We start from the raw sequence: 6,088 nt of genomic DNA, 5'->3' as shown, positions 1-6,088 counted from the left end.
TCGGAAAGAATCAGATATAAAGTCAACCTGAAATTAGATTTTCACTCCTCGAGCTCACTGCCCATAAATATGCAGCTGTTACAACTCATGCCACTGGAACCAGGATTACCACTGGTGATGGGGAATCACATTGTGAAGAAATGGAACAGGATAAGAAGAGTGAATATTTTATTTTGTTTTGTCTAATAATACTTACATCCTTTTGATGCGGAAAGAGAAGAAAAAATTTAATCCAAAATACTGTCTGATCTCTGTGCTGTTAAAAAGATGGTCATAAAGCATCCTGAGGAATGTTTACTGTTCTTATAAATTTAATGTAAAATTTTGACGCATTAATCATCAACAACATTTTATCTGAAATCTCAAAAAGCACAACAGAAATTAATCCAAAATAAAATATTAATCTCTCCATTGAGTTACTGTCTTTTCTCAAAGAATATTTCTGAGAAAACAAAAGCCTGTAAATACTTTTGAAGAAAACAAAGAAAAAAAAACATGTAAAATTACATTCTTTCTATAAACAAATTCTAGTTGACATAAAGTACATGGGCTGCCACGTTGCACAAATGGCCACCCAAGGGAAAGACCTGAAGTCGGCGTCTGACACCATAGTAGAGTAACAGGCCAAATAAAAAGATTCAACTTTAAGATTGTTCTCAGGCCGCCCTAAATCTTCATTGTTCAACAATACGGTTGTTTTTCAATTTCTTTTGAAGAGCAGCAAGTGGAGGATGTATTTGAAAATTGTGATAAAGTCTTCTTCACTGTTTATCTGTTCAATGCTTATTAATTGACTACATTAGCAGAGAGAAAAAATAGTTTAGAAACAAACTTTTGGAATAAATCAGGTATTTTAACAAAATTCTAAACAAAGTGTATGAATCATGAAGCGAGATCACCTCAATTTGTTCATCTTAACAGTTACAGGTTCATCTTAACTGATAAAAGCAGCAATTAAAAAAGATTTCACAGGAGTGATAAGAATTATGAGAACCTCAGCTCTGCTTACTGATTGCTACACCTCTCTTGAGTGGAGATGAATGGAGGGAAGAAAGTCTAATTCGATACATTTTCTCTGACATTTTAACCTGACAGAAAACCTGTGGCATAATCAGAAATTTGTAAGAATAGAAAATCTTTGGGGAAAGCATATTTGGGATTTTATACCATATTTTGCTGAGTTTCAGAGCTTTTAAAAAAGTACTGTTCCTTTCAGTCACAAAAAAGGAAAAACCAGTAATTTCTCCCCATAAAATACTCATTTCAAAGAAAATAATTTTGCTTAAATTCTGAATTCTTCTGTTAGATAAGTCCCACAGATTGCCCAATTTTATTTTAGATTTCAGATCACTAAAAAAATCCCACATTAAATAATCTAGAACATGGAGCAAATAGCACCTAACCTCCACCTGCAGCTCTTTCATGATGAACGAAAAGGATTAGACTGTGTAGAGTGGCATAGGACACAGCGCTGTGCCATTAATAAGACTAAAATACGTAATTCCACAAACAAGTCTATTTTTTAACGGTAAATTCTTTTGCCTTTTGAGTTCCCTAGTACCACACAAAATGTGCATTCTGTTCGGTCTAAGCTTTTCTGCTGTATTAAAGACAGGCTTGCATCTGTGGAACAGACTGTAATTTTTGCAATAAGAAAACATGCTGTTATAGTCTGATTAACTCTTGTTTTATTATTTATTGGCCATATTGTTGGTCCCATTGCCTGACCCTTTTTCAACAAATGGAGCTACTTTCTCGCTGCGAAGGAATTCAGCGCCGATCACAGCCTATACGCTGTTCAGGTCAACGCAATACGGGATGGAGGGTGTAAATACTCTCTAGTCTGCGGGCCAAAGCTCAAACACTTGAGGAATGACTCGCCCTACATCAGCTGTAGGACAGATGTAACTTCTGGAAATAAATGTCTTCCTCTGTAGCCTATGTCAACTACAGCTATATCACATAATTTAAAACCTCATTCTTCAATAAGGTTCACAAGACCTTTTCAAGGTTCATTTGGAAGGTAAAAACAAGGATTGCTGTTAAAAATGTATAGGCCCACTGAGACGCAGGAGAACTAAATCTCCCTAACATTAGGCTATATTTCTGGGCATCCCATATGGAGTATTTGGCAGCACGGTCCCAGGGAAACCCAGGGCTTCAATGACTCCAGATTGAACAACAGGCAGCGGGCCAAATTAATCTGGCAAGCCTCCCATAGTGCCCAGCTGATCTACTGCTCACCTCAAGTTGCAAAGAACTTGACTGCAGAGGCGATATCCAAATTGGGATGAAAGAAAACCTGAAGACACAGCACAACGCGGTGGCGTGGGCGGTCACTCCCGAGTGCTACTCGGATTTTCCTGCCTGAGTAAGTCAGTTTACAAAAGAATTGTGGCTTGGTTTACATCTGCTAATTACCATGTTCTAGTGCTGAAGTACTGAAATGCATATTCCTTACAGACACAGGTTTTACTCTGTTATATTCAAGCTGGGAATTCCCCGTAAAATATTGATGTGTTTTAACATAATTCTTGTTCTAGCCAGTCCCTGAACCCACAACTTTATGTGTGGCAGAAAAGTTCCTGCTGCTTAATACTGTTTTCCTGAGCTGTGCTTAGACGAAGACGTAACAGTAGAGAGACGATGTAATTCCAATTTGAAGAAATTAAAGTAGCTGGAAGTTGCTAAGTATTCAGGTTATATATAAGCTATGTCTCAATACAGAAATAGTATTTATTAGTGCATGTACAGTGTAAAATAAAAACTATTATCTTTTGAATACGCCTAAGCAACACCTTTTCTTCTTTTATCTGCTTACATCCTTTCTCTATTCTGATATATCATCAGCTATACTTTTGGGAATTTAGTCTGTCCCTTGCTACAAAAGACTTCTTATTATGCACTAATTTGGCATCTTATTTATACAAAGTGATTAAGAATAGTTTTTGTTGATTCTTTCAAAACCAGCTTCTTGGGCATCTGAACCGGTGAGATTTACTAGACTGTACAAACTAAGATTGATCCTAGAAAAAAACCCTGGTTAAAGGAAATGGTTGCATTCAAAGTAAAATTAAAATTTATATTAAAACAGATTACTTTTGTTGATAAAATTCTTTTATTTTTGAGTATTGGTTTTTCCCTAGGGGCCTTGACTGTGACTACTGGATGATATGATTAACACATAAGGTTCTCTTCCTCCTTAAAAAATCATTGTAAATCAAGGCAGAATTGTTAGCCCTGTAGCAAGAGATATCCAAGGGTGACAGCCTGCTTCCACTGAAGCAAAGATGAGATTCAGTACATATGTGCAACCATGTGTTCACACCGTTCTTGTTGGTTTGTGGAAGGAGTCTTTATTGTCCCCTTTTATGCCAGCGGGTTCGGAGAGCCTTGAACATGAAGAGAAAAAAAAGCTTGGATGTGATAACAATGTGTGATATGATTATAAAGGGTGAAAATGACATTGAGAAGACGAGCATAGAAAACTTGTAATAATGAGAGGGTAGGAGCCAGGAAGAGGGCACTGACAATGGTAAGAATGCATAATGGGGTTCTGAAAAAAACCTTTTGTGATAAGCAAAAATGTGATTCAGCATTCTATTTTGACCTTTGGATGCATGACACAAGATAAAATGAAAAACTCTTTGGTCTGGAAGAACGTATAGGTTTGGGAGGTGAAGAGACTGTAGTACGAACACTGCAAAACAAAGAGCAAATATTCTGAAACAAGACAGGAATTCACTTTAAGACATGTCAGGTCTTAGTATAATAGCAGTGGGAAAAGGCTATGACAGGTCACTAGTTTTCTTGATTAAATGTCAGTAAGAGTTGTATACACAGAGTAAAACAAAATGAGGGGGAATTTAACAGGGAATCAAATACAGCAAACATGGAAATACTGACATTTTTGTCTAGGAAAATGGTAAAATTAAGGTCCCTGTTGAAGACCTGAAGATATTAGTTAGCTTTGCACCAAAGATGTAAGAACGAACGAACACGCATGTAATTGCAGAGTGTCCACAGTCACGAGTCTTTAACAGCACTCAACAACGTGTGCGAAGAAACAGGTTGGAAGGTGTGACAGGTTTGTGACTGCTAAATCTATTTATTAAAGGTAAACATGAACACAAGAAAAGAGGTTTTTTACTGTGAGGGTGCCTAACACTGGGGCGGGCTGCCCGAAGAGGCTGTGGAGGCTCCATCCTTGGAGATATTCAAAACCCCACTGGACACGGTCCTGGGCAACTGCTCTAGGGACCCTGCTTGAGCAGGGACTTGGACTAGATCATCTCAAGAGGTCTCTTCCAACCTAAATGATTCTGTGAAATTATTCTCCTTTTAAATTACCTGGTACCACACAAAATGATGGAGTTAACAGCGGAGAAAGCATGGAGAAACATTTAGCAAATGAGCTTGATGGAGGAAAGGGAAAAAATTGAGCAAATGGAGAGAAGCATGAGAAGACTTGTGAGTCCTCAGTTTCTCAGGATACAAGAACAGCAAATCTAAGAATGGGATTTTGGGGGGTACAAAGTAATTTCTCTGCAAAAAAAGGGCAAACTACTTCAGATAAAAGTCAGAAAAGTCCCAAGAGGCAAAGGCCTATGAATTTAGCAAGTGCAAATATAGCTGATAGTCTGTGGATGGCAACAAGCTACCTCTGACGACCAAAGTACATCTCCATTCCTCTGCTGGAGGGGTTTTTTTGTCAGGTCTCACCTGCAGAAGACAAGGTGAATCCCTAATTGACATTGCATTTGGAGGTGTATTCATGTAAATATCAGCATGTCTTTTGTTTCTAGCCTCTTAGTTCCCAAGATGTCTTGAAAACGTCTGTAAATTATATATCTTCTACCTTTGTTACTGAACTCTTAAAATCTGGTGATTGTAGCATTTGCATTTTTACTTCAGGCCATGCAGTCTTCACAGCATAAGCAATTAATCACAAGATCACCCTTTTGGATTCGCACGGCTATTCTTCGCAACTTACTGAAGTGAGCTTTCATACTCTTTATCATACTCTTTACCAAGCTAAGCTTTTTCTTATTCAGCAAAATATCCACGGGGGGAGAGAACTGATATTCGTTCTGTTCACACAGGTACCACTTAACTCCGCAGTTTGTACGTCAGTTGAGACTTTTCTAACGCAACTGCTGTTTGCAAACCTTGCACCTGCAGGAAAGGATCCCCTGCCATATGCTGACACATTTAGATGGATGTGTCACAAAATGCATGGGTTTTATAGTGCATCCTATTGTTCTAAACATGTGAATATAAACGGGAAGCCAGTCCACAACACTAGCTATACTGGCAAGACACATAAATAGGCTCTGGGGGTGGAATTGGAAGGTGGCTTTGAAATAATTAAATAAATCTGATTTGATGTGAATGGATTTGGGTTTGGTTCAAACTCTGAAATGACTTGTGCTTCAGATATTCTGCAAACTGGATTACCCAGATTTAGGGTTATTTTTCTATCAGGCATGTCAAATGCTAAATTAAAAAAAAAAAAAAGAATCTGTGGATTACTTTTTTGTGATACGCCCTCAGGCTCAAAGAATGTGGCAGAGCATATACTGTAAGTACAACTGGATCCCTAGTGAAGAATAAGCTCTAGAAGGAATGACTGCCAGGGATAGCGTGACAATACGTGTTCCCTCCTGCAAAACAGCTTGATTTAGCAGAGCAGAAAACACAAGCAGTATATTACACCCTCCTGACTGAGGATATCGTCCTGTGCTGGTCGCAAGACCCAGCAGAAGGAAAATGAAGGACTCTGATTTTACCTGTGACGTACAGTGCCAGTGAGCGACGAGCACTGCTGAATTCTGCTCGGTCACACCTCCTCCCTTGCATTTTGTTTTCTCCCTTTTGGTAGGAGCTGGAGGGTGCAGAAGACACCTTGGCTTCCTTAAAGAAGGGCATCATCCTCTAGAAAAGAATCTTCTGTTGATCTTTTCAGAATTAATCTGAAACGAGTATCTGCCCGTTCTGGATTGCTGTGCAGTTTGTGTGGCCGGCTCTCAGGTCCAAGCCTGTGTGAATTATTTTGGTCTTCTGCTGTCGTGGGTGGGAATTTGCGGGT

Source organism: Ciconia boyciana, chromosome 8, assembly GCF_034638445.1.
Source record: "Ciconia boyciana chromosome 8, ASM3463844v1, whole genome shotgun sequence".
Classification (NCBI taxonomy): Eukaryota; Metazoa; Chordata; class Aves; order Ciconiiformes; family Ciconiidae; genus Ciconia; species Ciconia boyciana.
This window is presented reverse-complemented; position numbering follows the sequence as displayed.